This window comes from Lagenorhynchus albirostris, chromosome 7 (assembly GCF_949774975.1).
Source record: "Lagenorhynchus albirostris chromosome 7, mLagAlb1.1, whole genome shotgun sequence".
Taxonomy (NCBI): Eukaryota; Metazoa; Chordata; class Mammalia; order Artiodactyla; family Delphinidae; genus Lagenorhynchus; species Lagenorhynchus albirostris.
Window position 1 is genome coordinate 102193021 of NC_083101.1, and position 14173 is coordinate 102207193.

General features: G+C 41.2%; 1 protein-coding gene across 1 annotated transcript in view; it reads right to left on the reverse strand.

The window, feature by feature from the left end:
- KCTD9 (potassium channel tetramerization domain containing 9) overlaps window positions 1-14173 on the reverse strand; it is a 60943-nt gene that overhangs the window by 7566 nt on the left and 39204 nt on the right. The window lies entirely within an intron of this gene.

The following is a 14173-nucleotide window of genomic DNA, read 5'->3' on the forward strand; positions in this document are numbered from 1 at the left end:
CATAGGAGCCTGGGCCAGACCTAGCTGCTGGTCTTGGAGGGTCTCCTGGGGAGGTGGTGTGGGGGGCGACAGCTGTGGCTCTCTCTGGGGTCATAAAAGCTGGTGGTGGACATAGCAGGGATCTACGTGAACTCTGGCTGGAGGCAGACATTTTGGGTCCCTGGCACCAAGACCTGGCCCCAACCAACAGCCTGTAGGCTCCAGTGCTGGGATGCCTCAGGCCAACCAACTAACAGCATGGAAACACAGCGCCACCTATCAGCAGACAGGCTGCCTAAAGACTTCCTGAGCCTACAGACACCTCTAGACATGCCCCCAGACACAGCCCTGCCTACCAGAGGGCCAAGAGCCAGCTCCACCCACCAGTGGGCAGGCACCAGCCCTTTCCGCTTGGTAGCCTGCACAAGCTTCTAGACAAAGCCTCACACAGCAGGGGGCAGACACTAGAAGCAAGAAAACTATGATCCTGCAGCACTGAGTATGCAAACATAGGTCAGAAAGTACCCTAGGACCAGGCTGGCCCTTGGGTGATGAGAAAGGAGTGTACTGCTGGGACACATAGGACAATCCCTACTGAGGGCCACTTCTCCAAGGTCAAGAAACATAAGCCACTGCATACATAAAAATAAAACAGTAACTTAAACAAAATGAGATGGCAAAGGAATAAGTTCTGGAAGAAGGAACAAGATAAAACCCCAGAAGCAGAACAAATAAGTGCAGTGGAGATAGGCCATCTACCTGAGAAAGAGTTAAGAGTAATGATTGTACAGATGATCCAAGAACTCGGGAAAAAATGGATGCACAGAGCGAGAAGTTGCAAGAAGGTTTTTAGCAAAGAGTTAGAAAATATAAAGAATAACAAACAGAGTTGAAGAATACAATAGCAAATGAAAAATACACTAGAAGCAATCAGTAGCAGAATAAATGAGGCAGAAGAACAAAGCAGTGAGCTGGAAGACAGAGTGGTGAAAACCACTGCCGTGGAACAGAATAAAGAAAAAATAATGAAAGGAAATGAGAGTTTAAGAGCCCTCTGGGACAAATGTCAAACATACCAACATTCACATTAAAGGGGTCCCAGAAGGAGATGAGGGAGAGAAAGAACCTGAGAAAATATTTGAAGAGATAATAGCTAAAAATGTCCCTGACGTGGGAAAGGAAATAGTCACCAAAGTCCAGGAAGCACAGAGAGTGCCATGCAGGGTTAACCCAAGGAGGAACACACTTAGACACATAATAATCAAATTGATAAAATTAAAGACAGAGAAAATATTAAAAGCAACAAGGGAAAAGCAACAAATAACATACAAGGAAATCCCCTGAAGACTATCAGCTGATTTCTCAGCAGAAACTCTGCAGGCCAGAAAGTAGTAGCACGATATATCAATATATTTAAAGTGATGAAAGGGAAAAACCTCCAGCCAAGAACACTCTACCCAGCAAGGCTCTCGTTCAGATTCGACGGAGAAATCAAAAGCTTTACAGACAAGCAAAAATTAACAGAATTCAGCACCACCAAACCAGTTTTACAACAAATGCTAAAGGAACTTCTCCAAGTGGCAAAGAAAAGGTCACAGCTAGAAACAAGAAAATTATAAAATGGGAAAGTTCACTGGTAAAGGCAAGTATAAACGTAGGAAATCATCCACACACAAATATGATACCAAAACCAGTAATTGTGAGAGAAGGAGAGTACAAATGCAGGATATTTAAAATGCATTTGAAATTAAGAGATCAGCAACTTAAAACAATAATGTATACATACAGACTGATATATTAAAACATCATGGTAACTACAAACAAAAAAATCTGTAATATATACACAAAAAAGAAAAAGGAACCCAAACACAACACTAAAGACAGTCATCAAATCACAAGAGAACAAAAGAGGAAACAGAAAGAAGACCTACAAAAACAAATCCAAAACAATTAACAAAATGGCAATAAGAACATACACATGGATAATTACCTTAAATATAAATGGATTAAATGCTCCAACCAAAAGACATAGACTGACTGCATGTAAAAACAGGACCCATGTATATGCTGTCTACAAGAGACCAACTTCAGAGCTACAGACAAATACAGACTGAAAGTGAGGTGATGGAAAAAGGTATTCCATGCAAATAGAAATCAAAAGAAGGCTGGAGTAGCAACACTCATATCAGACAAAATTGACTTTAAAATAGAAGACTGTTATAAGAAACAAAGGACACTACATAATGAACAAGGGATTAATCCAAGAAGATATAACAATTGTAAATATGTATGCACCAAGTACAGAAGCTCTTCAACATATAAGGCAGATGTTAACAGACATAAAAGAAGAAATTGAGAGTAACACAATAATAGTTGGGGACTTTAGTACCCCACTTACATCAATGGACAGAAAATCCAGACAGAAAATCAATATGGAAACACAGGCCTTAAATGAAACATCAGACCAGATGGACTTGAAATTTATAGAGCATTCCATCCGAAAGCAGCAGAATACACATTCTTTTCAAGTGCACATGGAACATTCTCCAGGATTGATCACATGGTGGGCCACAAAGCAAGTCTTGGTAAATTTAAGAAAACTGAAATTGTATCAAGCACCTTTTCCAACCACAACACTATGAGATTAGAAATCAACTACAAGAAAAAAACTGCAAAAAACACAAAAATGTGGAGGCTAAACAATATGCTACTAAACCAACGGATCACTATAGAAATCAAAGAGGAAACCAAAAAATACCCAGATGGGACTTCCCTGGTGGTCCAGTGGTTAAGAATCTGCCTTCCAATGCAGGGGACGTGGGTTCAATCCCTGGTCGGGGAACTAAGATCCCACATGCCATGGAGGAGCTAAGCCCGTGAGTCCCAACTACTGAGACTGCGCACTCTGGAGCCTGTGCGCCACATCTAGAGAGAAGCCCACGTGCTGCAACGAAGAGCCCATGCACTGCAACAAAAGATCCCGCATGCTGCAACTGAGACTTAACATAGCCAGTTAAATAAATATATATATTAAAAAACAAATAAACAAACAAAACAAAAAATACCTAGAGACAAATGAAGATGAAAACACAATGATCCAAAACCTATGGGATGCAGCAAAAGCAATTCTAAGAGGGAAGTTTATACTGATAAAAGCTTACCTCAGGAAACAAGAAAAATCTCAAATAAACAATCTAAACTTACACCTAAAGCAACAAGAGGAAGAAGAACAAAATCCAAAGTTAATAGAAAGAAAGAAGTCATAAAGATCAGAGCAGAAATAAATGAAACTGAGACTAAGAAAACAATAGCAAAGATCAGTGAAACTAAAAGCTGGTTCTCTGAGAAGATAAAACTAAAGGGAAGGGCCCAAATCAATAAAATTAGAACTGAAAAAGGAGAAGTAACAACTGACACTGCAGAAATACAAAGGAGCATTAGAGATTACTACAAGCAACTATATGCCAATAAAATGGGCAACCTAGAACAAATTCTTAGAAAGGTACAATCTCACAAAACTGAACCAGGAAGAAATAGAAAATATGAACAGACCAACTACAAGTACTGAAATTGAATCTGTGATTTAAAAAACTCCCAACAAACAAAAGTCCAGGACCACAAGACTCCACAGGTGAATGCTCTCAAACATTTAGAGAATAGTTAACACCTACACTTCTGAAACTATTCCAAAAAATTGCACAGGAAGAAGCACTTCCAAACTCACTCTATAAGGCCACCATCACCCTGATACCATAATCAGACAAAGATACCACAAAAAAAGAAAATTACAGGAGATTATCAGGCAAAAATCCTCAACAAAATAGTAGCAACCCGGAAGCCAACAAAACATTAAAAGGATCATACATGATAATCAAGTGGGATTTATCCCAGGGATGCAAGGATTTTTCAATATCTGCAAACCAATCAGTGTGATACATCCCAGTAAAAAACTGAAGACTAAAAACCATATTATCATCTCAATAGATGCAGAAAAAGCTTTTCATAAAATTCAACATCCAGATTGGTTCAAGATGTTGGAGTAGAAGGACATGCTCTCACTACCTCTTGCGAGAACACTGGAATCACAAGTAACTGCTGAACAATCATCGACAGGAAGACACTGGAACTCACCAAAAAAGATATGCCACATCCAAAGACAAAGGAAAAGCCACAATGAGATGGCAGGAGGGGCACAATCACAATAAAATCAAATCCCATAACTGCTGGGTGGGTGACCCACAAACTGGAGAACTCTTATACAACAGAAGTCCACCCACTGGAGTGAAGGTTCTGAGCCCCACGTCACGCTTCTGAACCTGGGGTCCGGCAGCGGGAGGAGGAATTCCTAGAAAATCAGACTTTGAAGACTAGTGGGATTTGATTGCAGGATGTTGACAGGACTGGGGTAAACAGAGACTCCACTCTTGGAAGGCACACACAAAGTAGTGTGTGCATTGGGACCCAGGGGAAGGAGCAGTGACCCCATAGAGACTGAAACAGAACTACTTGCTAGTGTTGGGGGGTCTCCTGGAGAGGCGGGGGTTGGCTCTGTCTCACTGTGAGGACAAGGACACTGGAAGCAGAAGTTCTGGGAAGTATTCCTTGGCGTGAGCCCTCCCAAAGGCTGCCATTAGCCCCACCAAAGAGCCCTGTTGTTGTTTGGCCTGAGGCTCCAGTGTTGGGTGCCTCAGGCCAAACAACCAACAGGGAGGGAACCCAGCCCCACCATCAGCAGACAAGTGGATTAAAGTTTTACTGAGTTCTGCCCACCAGAGCAACAAACAGCCAGCTCTATCCACCACCAGTCCCTCCCATCAGGAAACTTGCACAAGCTTCTTAGATAGCCTCATCCACCAGAGGGCAGGCAGCAGAAGCAAGAAGAACTAAAATATTTATACACCCAACATAAGAGCACCTCAATACATAAGGCAAATACTAACAGCCATAAAAGCGGAAATCGACAGTAACACATACATAGTAGGGGGCTTTAACACCCCACTTTCACCAATGCACAGATCATCCTAAATGAAAATAAATCAGGAAACACAAGCTTTAAATGATACATTAAACAAGATGGACTTAAATGATATTTATAGGACATTCCATCCAAAAACAACAGAATACACATTTTTCTCAAGTGCTCATGGAACATTCTCCAGGACAGATCATATCCTAGGTCACAAATCAAGCCTTGGTAAATTTAAGAAAATTGAAATTGTATCAACTATCTTTTCCAACCAAAACGCTATGAGACTAGATCTCAATTACAGGAAAAGATCTGTAAAAAATACGAACACATGGAGGCTAAACAATACACTACTTAATAACAAAGTGATCACTGAAGAAATCAAAGGGGAAATAAAAACATACCTAGAAACAAATGACAATGGAGACACAACAACCCAAAACCTATGGGATGCAGCAAAAGCAGTTCTAAGGGGGAAGTTTATAGCAATACAATACTACCTTAAGAAACAGGAAACATCTTGAATAAACAACTTAAACTTGCACCTAAAGCAATTAGAGAAAGAAGAACAAAAAACCCCCAAAGTTAGCAGAAGGAAAGAAATCATAAAGATCAGATCAGAAATAAATGAAAAAGAAATGAAGGAAACGATAGCAAAGATCAATAAAACTAAAAGCTGGGTCTTTGAGAAGATAAACAAAATCGATAAACCATTAGCCAGACTCATCAAGAAAAAAAGGGAGAAGACTCAAATCAGCAGAATTAGAAATGAAAAATCAGAAGTAACAACTGACACTGCAGAAATACAAAAGATCATGAGAGATTACTACAAGCAACACTATGCCAATAAAATGGACAACCTGGAGGAAATGGACAAATTCTCATACATGCACAACCTGCCAAGACTGAATCAGGAAGAAAAGGAAAATATGAACAGACCAATCACAAGCACTGAAATTGAAACTGTGATTAAAAAACTTCCAACAAACAAAAGCCCAGGACCAGATGGCTTCACAGGCGAATTCAATCAAACATTTAGAGATAGAGCTAACACCTATCCTTCTCAAACTCTTCCAAAATATAGCAGAGGGAGGAACACTCCCAAACTCATTCTACGAGGCCACCATCACCTTGATACCAAAACTAGACAAGGATGTCACAAAGAAAGAAAACTACAGGCCAATATCACAGATGAACATAGATGCAAAAATCCTCAACAAAATACTAGCAAACAGAATCCAACAACACGTTAAAAGGATCATACACCATGATCAAATGGGGTTTAATCCAGGAATGGAAGCATGCTTCAACATATGCAAATCAATCAATGTGATAAACCATATTAACAAATTGAAGGAGAAAAACCATATGATCATCTCAATAGATGCAGAGAAAGCTTTTGATGAAATTCAACACCCATTTTGATAAAAACCCTGCAGAAAGTAGACATAGAAGGAACTTTCCTCAACATAATAATGGCCATATATGACAAACCCACAGCCAACATGGTCCTCAATGGTGAAAAACTGAAAGCATTTCCACTAAGATCAGGAACAAGACTAGGTGGCCCACTCTCACCACTATTATTCAAAATAATTTTGGAAGTTTTAGCTACAGCAATCAGAGAAGTAAAGGAATCCAAATTGGAAAAGAAGTAAAGCTGTCACTGTTTGCAGATGACGCGATACTATACATAGAGAATCCTAAAGATGCTACCAGAAAACTACTAGAGCTAATCAATGAATTTGGTAAAGTAGCAGGATACAAAATTAATGCACAGAAATCTCTGGCCTTCCTATACACTAATGATGAAAAATCTGAAAGTGAAATCAAGAAAACACTCCCATTTACCACTGCAACAAAACGAATAAAATATCTAGGAATAAACCTACTTAGGGAGACAAAAGACCTGTATGCAGAAAATTATAAGACACTGATGAAAGAAATTAAAGATGATACAAATAGATGGAGAGATATACCACGTTCTTGGATTGGAAGAATCAACATTGTGAAAATGACTCTACTACCCAAAGCAATCTACAGATTCAGTGCAATCCCTATCAAACTACCACTGGCATTTTTCACGAAACTAGAACAATAAATTTCACAATTTGTAATGGAAACACAAAAGACCCCGAATAGTCAAATCAATCTTGAGAACGAAAAACGGAGGTGGAAGAATCAGGCTCTCTAACTTCAGACTATACTACAAAGCTACAGTAATCAAGACAGCATGGTACTGGCACAAAAACAGAAAGATAGATCAATGGAACAGGATAGAAAGCCCAGAGATAAACCCACGCACATATGGTCACCTTATCTTTGACAAAGGAGGCAGGAATGTACAGTGGAGAAAGGACAGCCTCTTCAATAAGTGGTGCTGGGAAAACTGGACAGGTACATGTAAAAGTATGAGATTAGATCACTCCCTAACACCATACACAAAAATAAGCTCAAAATGGATTAAAGACCTAAATGTAAGGCCAGAAACTATCAAACTCTTAGAGGAAAACATAGGCAGAACACTCTATGACATAAAGTACAGCAAGATCCTTTCTGACCCACCTCCTAGAGAAATGGAAATAAAAACAAAAATAAACAAATGGGACCTAATGAAACTTCAAAGCTTTTGCACAGCAAAGAAAACCATAAACAAGACCAAACGACAACCCTCAGAATGGGAGAAAATATTTGCAAATGAAGCAACTGACAAAGGATTAATCTCCAAAATTTATAAGCAGCTCATGCAGCTCAATAACAAAAAACCAAACAACCCAATCCAAAAATGGGCAGAAGACCTAAATAGACATTTCTCCAAAGAAGATATACAGACTGCCAACAAAGACATGAAAGAATGCTCAACATCATTAATCATTAGAGAAATGCAAATCAAAACTACAATGAGATATCATCTCACACCAGTCAGAAAAGTCATCATCAAAAGATCTAGAAACAGGGCTTCCCTGGTGGCGCAGTGGTTGAGAGTCCGCCTGCCGATGCAGGGGACACGGGTTCATGCCCTGGTCCGGGAGGATCCCACATGCCGCAAAGCGGCTGGGCCCGTGAGCCATGGCCGCTGAGCCTGCACGTCTGGAGCCTGTGCTCTGCGGCGGGAGGGGCCGCAACGGTGAGAGGCCCGCGTACCGCAAAAAAAAAAATCTAGAAACAATAAATGCTGGAGAGGGTGTGGAGCAAAGGGAACCCTCTTGCACTGCTGGTGGTAATGTAAATTGATACAGCCACTGTGGAGAACACTATGGAGGTTCCTTAAAAAACTACAAATAGAACTACCATATGACCCAGTAATCCCACTACTGCGAATTATACCCTGAAAAAACCATGATTCAAAAAGTCATGTGCCAAAATGTTCATTGCAGCTCTATTTACAATAGCCCAGAGATGGAAACAACCTAACTGTCCATCATCGGCTGAATGGATAAAGAAGATGTGGCACATATATAAAATGGAATATTACTCAGCCATAAAAAGAAACGAAATTGAGCTATTTGTAATGAGATGGATAGACCTAGAGTCTGTCATACAGAGTAAAGTAAATCAGAAAGAGAAAGACAAATATTGTATCCTAACACATATATATGGAATTTAAGAAAAAAAAATGTCATGAAGAACCTAGGGGTAAGACAGGAATAAAGACACAGACCTACTGGAGAACGAACTTGAGGATATGGGGAGGGGAAGGGTGAGCTGTGACCAAGCGAGCGAGAGGCAAGGACATATTTACACTACCATAAGTAAGGTAGATAGCTAGTGGGAAGCAGCCGCATAGCACAGGGATATCAGTTCGGTGCTTTGTGACCGCCTGGAGGGGTGGCAAAGGGAGGGTTGGAGGCAGGAATATGCAAGAGGGAAGAGATATGGGAACATATGTATATGTATAACTGATTCACTTTGTTATAAAGCAGAAACTAACACACCATTGTAAAACAATTATACTCCAATAAAGATGTTAAAAAAAAAAAAAGAACTACAAGTCTGTGGAACAAAAACCACATTCATAGCAAGACAGACAAGATGAAAAGGCAGAGGGCTATGTACCAGATGAAGGAACAAGATAAAACCCCAGAAAAACCAGTAAATGAACTGGAGATAGCATTCAGAATAATGGTAGTGAAGATGATCCAGGACCTCAGAAAAATAATGGAGGCAAAGATCAAGAAGATGAAAGAAATGTTTAACAAAGACTTAGAAGAATTAAAGAACAAACAAACAGAGATGAACAATACAATAATGGAAATGAAAAATACAGTAGAAAGAATCAATAGCAGAATAACTGAGGCAGAAGAACGGATAAGCAACCTGGAAGACAGAATGGTGGAGTTCACTGTTGCAGAACAGAATAAAGAAAAAGAATGAAAAGAAATGAAGACAGCCTAAGAGACCTCTGGGACAACATTAAGCGCAACAAAATTTGCATTATACGGGTACCAGAAGGAGAAGAGAGAGAGAAAGTACCACAGAAAATACTTGAAGAGATTATAGTTGAAAACTTCCCTAACATGAGAAAGGAAATAGCCACCCAAGTCCAGGAAGCACAGAGAGTCCCATACAGGCTAAACCCAAGGAGAAACACACCAAGACACATAGTAATCAAATTGGGAAAAATTAAAGACAAAGTAAAATCATTGAAAGCAGCAAGGGAAAAATGACAAATAACATACAAGGGAACTCCCGTAAGGTTAACAGCTGATTTCTCAGCAGAAACTCTACATGCCAGAAGGGAGTGGCATGATATACTTAAAGTGATGAAAGGGAAGAACCTACAACCAAGATTACTCTACCTGCAAGGATCTCATTCAGATTCGCTGGAGAAATCAAAAGCTTTACAGACAAGCAAAAGCTAAGAGAATTCAGCACCACCAAACCAGCTCTACAACAAATGCTAAAGGAACTTCTCTAAGTGGGAAACACAGGAGAAAAAAAGGACCTACAAAAACAAACCCCAAACAATTAACAAAATGGTAATAGAAACATACATATAATTACTTTAAACGTGAAAGGATTAAATGCTCCAACCAAAAGACACAGGCTTGCTGAATGGATACAAAAACAAGACCCATCTATATGCTGTCTACAAGAGACCCACTTCAGACCCAGGGAGACATACAGACTGAAATTGAGGGGATGGAAAAAGATACTCCATATAAATGGCAATGAAAAGAAAGCTGGAGTAGCAATACTCATATCAGATAAAAATAGACTTTAAAATAAAGAATGTTACAAGAGACAAGGAAGGACACTACATAATGATCAAGGGATCATTCCAAGAAGATATAACAATTATAAATATATATGCACCCAACATAGGAACACGTCAATACATAAGGCAACTGCTAACAGCTATAAAAGAGGAAATCGATACTGACACAATAATAGTGGGGGACTTTTAACACCTCACTTACACCAATGGACAGATCATCCAAACAGAAAATTAATAAGGAAACACAAGCTTTAAATGACACAATAGAGCAGACAGATTTAATTGATGTTCATAGGACATTCCATCGAAAAACAGGAGATTACACTTCCTTCTCAAGTGTGCACAGGACATTCTCCAGGACAGATCACATCTTAGGTCACAAATCAAGCCTCAGTAAATTTAAGAAAATTGAAATCATATCAAGCATCTTTTCTGACCACAACGCTACGAGATTAGAAATCAATTACAGACAAAAAAACGTAAAAAACACAAACACATGGAGGCTAAACAATACGTTACTAAATAACCAAGCGATCACTGAAGAAATCAAAGAGGAAATAAAAAAATTCGTAGAGACAAATGACAATGAAAAGACGACGATCCAAAACCAATGGGATGCAGCAAAAGCATTTCTAAGAGGGAAGTTTATAGCTATACAAGCCTACCTCAAGAAAGAAGAAAAATCTCCAACAATCTAACGTTACACCTAAAGCAGTTAGAGAAAGAAGAACAAGCAAAACCCAAAGTTAGCAGAAGGAAAGAAATCATAAAGATCAGAGCAGAAATAAATGAGGGGGGACCTTGAAGATGGCGTAAGAGTAAGACGCGGAGATCACCTTCCTCCCCACAGATACACCAGAAAAACACCTACACGTGGAACAACTCCTACAGAACACCTACTAAAGGCTGGCAAAAGACCTCAGACGTCCCAAAAGGCAAGAAACTCCCCACGTACCTGGGTAGGGCAAAAGAAAAAACAGAGACAAAAGAATAGGGACGGCACCTGCACCAGTGGGAGAGAGCTGTGAAGGAGGAAAAGTTTCCACACACTAGGAAGCCCCTTTGCGGGCGGAGACTGCGGGAGGCGGAGGGGGGAGCTTCGGAGCCGCGGAGGAGAGCACAGCCACAGGGGTGTGGAGGGCAAAGTGGGGAGATTCCCGCACAGAGGATCGGTGTCGACCGGCACTCACCAGCCCGAGAGGCTTGTCTGCTCACCCACCAGGGCGGGCGGGGCTGCGAGCTGAGGCTCTGAGGGAGAGGACTGGGGTTGACGGCTTGAACATAGCCTGAAGGAGTTAGTGCACCACGGCTAGCCGGGAGGGAGTCCCGGGAAAAGTCTGCACCTGCCAAAGAGGCAAGAGACTTTTTCTTCCCTCTTTGTTTCCTGGTGCGTGAGGAGAGGGGTTTAAGAACGCTGCTTAAAGGAGCTCCAGAGACAGGCGCGAGCCGCGGCTAAAAGCGCGGACCCCAGAGACGGGCGCGAGCCGCGGCTGAAAGCGCGGACCCCAGAGACGGGCGGGAGACGCTAAGGCTGCTGCTGCTGCCACCAAGGGGCCTGTGTGCGAGCACAGGTCACTACCACACCCCTCTTCCGCGGAGCCTGTGCAGCCCGCCACTGCCAGGTTCCCGGGATCCAGGGACAACTTTCCCGGGAGAACGCACTGCGGGCCTCAGGCTGGTGCAAAGTTACGCCGGACTTTGCCGCCGCAGGCCCGCCCCGCACTCCGTGCCCCTCCCTCCCCGCTGGCCTGAGTGCGCCAGAGCCCCCGAATCAGCGGCTCCTTTAACCCCGTCCTGTCTGAGCAAAAAACAGACGCCCTCCAGCGATCTACACGCAGTGGCAGGGCCAAATCCAAAGCTAAGCCCCGGGAGCTGTGAGAACAAAGAAGAGAAAGGGAAATCTCTCCCAGCAGCCTCAGAAGCAGCGGATTAAAGCTCCACAATCAACTTGATATACCCTGCATCTGTGGAATACCTGAATAGACAACCAATCATCCCAAATTAAGGAAGTGGACTTTAGGAGCAAGATCTATGATTTTTTTCCCTATTCCTCTTTTTGTGAATGTGTATGTGTATGCTTCTGTGTGAGATCTTGTCTGTATAGTCTTGCTTCCACCATTTGTCCTAGGGTTCTATCCGTCCATGTTTTTTTTTTAAACATTTTTTTCTTAATAATCAATTTTAATTTTAATAACATTATTATACTTTACCTTCGTTCTTTCTTTCTTTCTTTCCTTCCTTCCTTCCCTCCTTTAGACAACGAAACATCCCAAATTGAGGAGGTGGTCTCTGACAGCAAGATTTATGATTTTTCCCCCTTTACCTCTTTTAGTGAGGGTGTATGTGTATGCTTCTGTGTAAGATTTTGTCTGTATAGCTTTGCTTCCAACATTTGTCCTAAGGTTCTATCCGTCCCTTTTTTTTTCTAAATAAGAATTTTTTAATTCAATAACTTTATTATACTTTATTTTTACTGTATCTTCTTTCTTTCTTTTTTCCTTCTTTCCCTCCTTCCTTCCTTCCTCCCTCCCTCCCTCCTTTCTTTCCTTCTTGCCTTCTTTCCTTCTTTCTTCCTTCCTTCCTTCCTTCCTTCCCTCCTTTCCTTCTTTCTTTCCTCATACTTCTACTAATTCCCTCTACTTTTTCTCCCTTTTATTCTGAGCCATGTGGATGAAAGGCTCTTGGTGCTGCAGCCAGGAGTCAGGGCTCTGCCTCTGAGGTAGGAGAGCCAACTTCAGGACACTGGTCAACAAGAGACCTCCCAGCTCCACATAATATCAAACAGCGAAAATCTCCCAGAGACCTCCATCTTAACACCAGCACCCAGCTTCACTCAATGACCAGCAAGCTACAGTGCTGGACAACCTATGCCAAACAACTAGCAAAACAGGAACACAACCCCACCCATTAGCAGAGAGGCTGCCTAAAATCATAATAAGGCCACAGACACCCCAAAACACACCACCAGACGTGAACCTGCCCACTAGAGAGACAAGATCCAGCCTCATCCACCACAACACAGGCACTAGTCCCCTCCACCAGGAAGCCTACACAGCCCACTGAACCAACCTTAGCCACTGGAGACAGACATCAAAAACAGCGGGAACTACGAACCTGCAGTCTGCAAAAAGGAGACCCCAAACACAGTAAGATAAGCAAAATGAGAAGACAGAAAAACACACAGCAGATAAAGGAGCAAGATAAAAATGCACCAGACCTAACAAATGAAGAGGAAATAGCCAGTCTACCTGAAAAAGAATTCAGAATAATGATAGTAAGGATGATCCGAAATCTTGGAAATAGAACGGACAAAATGCAAGAAACAGTTAACAAGGACCTAGAAGAAATAAAGATGAAACAAGCAACGATGAACAACACAATAAATGAAATTAAAAGTACTCTAGATGGGATCAATAGCAGAATAACTGAGGCAGAAGAACGGATAAGTGACCTGGAAGATAAAATAGTGGAAATAACTACTGCAGAGTAGAATAAAGAAAAAAGAATGAAAAGAACTGAGGACAGTCTCAGAGACCTCTGGGACAACATTAAACGCACCAACATTTGAATTATAGGGGTTCCAGAAGAAGAAGAGAAAAAGAAAGGAACCGAGAAAATATTTGAAGAGATTATAGTTGAAAACTTCCCTAATATGGGAAAGGAAATAGTTAATCAAGTCCAGGAAGCACAGAGAGTCCCATACAGGATAAATCCAAGGAGAAATACGCCAAGACACATATTAATCAAACTGTCAAAAATTAAATACAAAGAAAGCATATTAAAAGCAGCAAGGGAAAAACAACAAATAACACATAAGGGAATCCCCATAAGGTTAACAGCTGATCTCTCAGCAGAAACCCTACAAGCCAGAAGGGAGTGGCAGGACATACTGAAAGTGATGAAGGAGAAAAACCTGCAACCAACATTACTCTACCCAGCAAGGATCTCATTCAGATTTGATGGAGAAATTAAAACCTTTACAGATAAGCAAAAGCTGAGAGAGTTCAGCA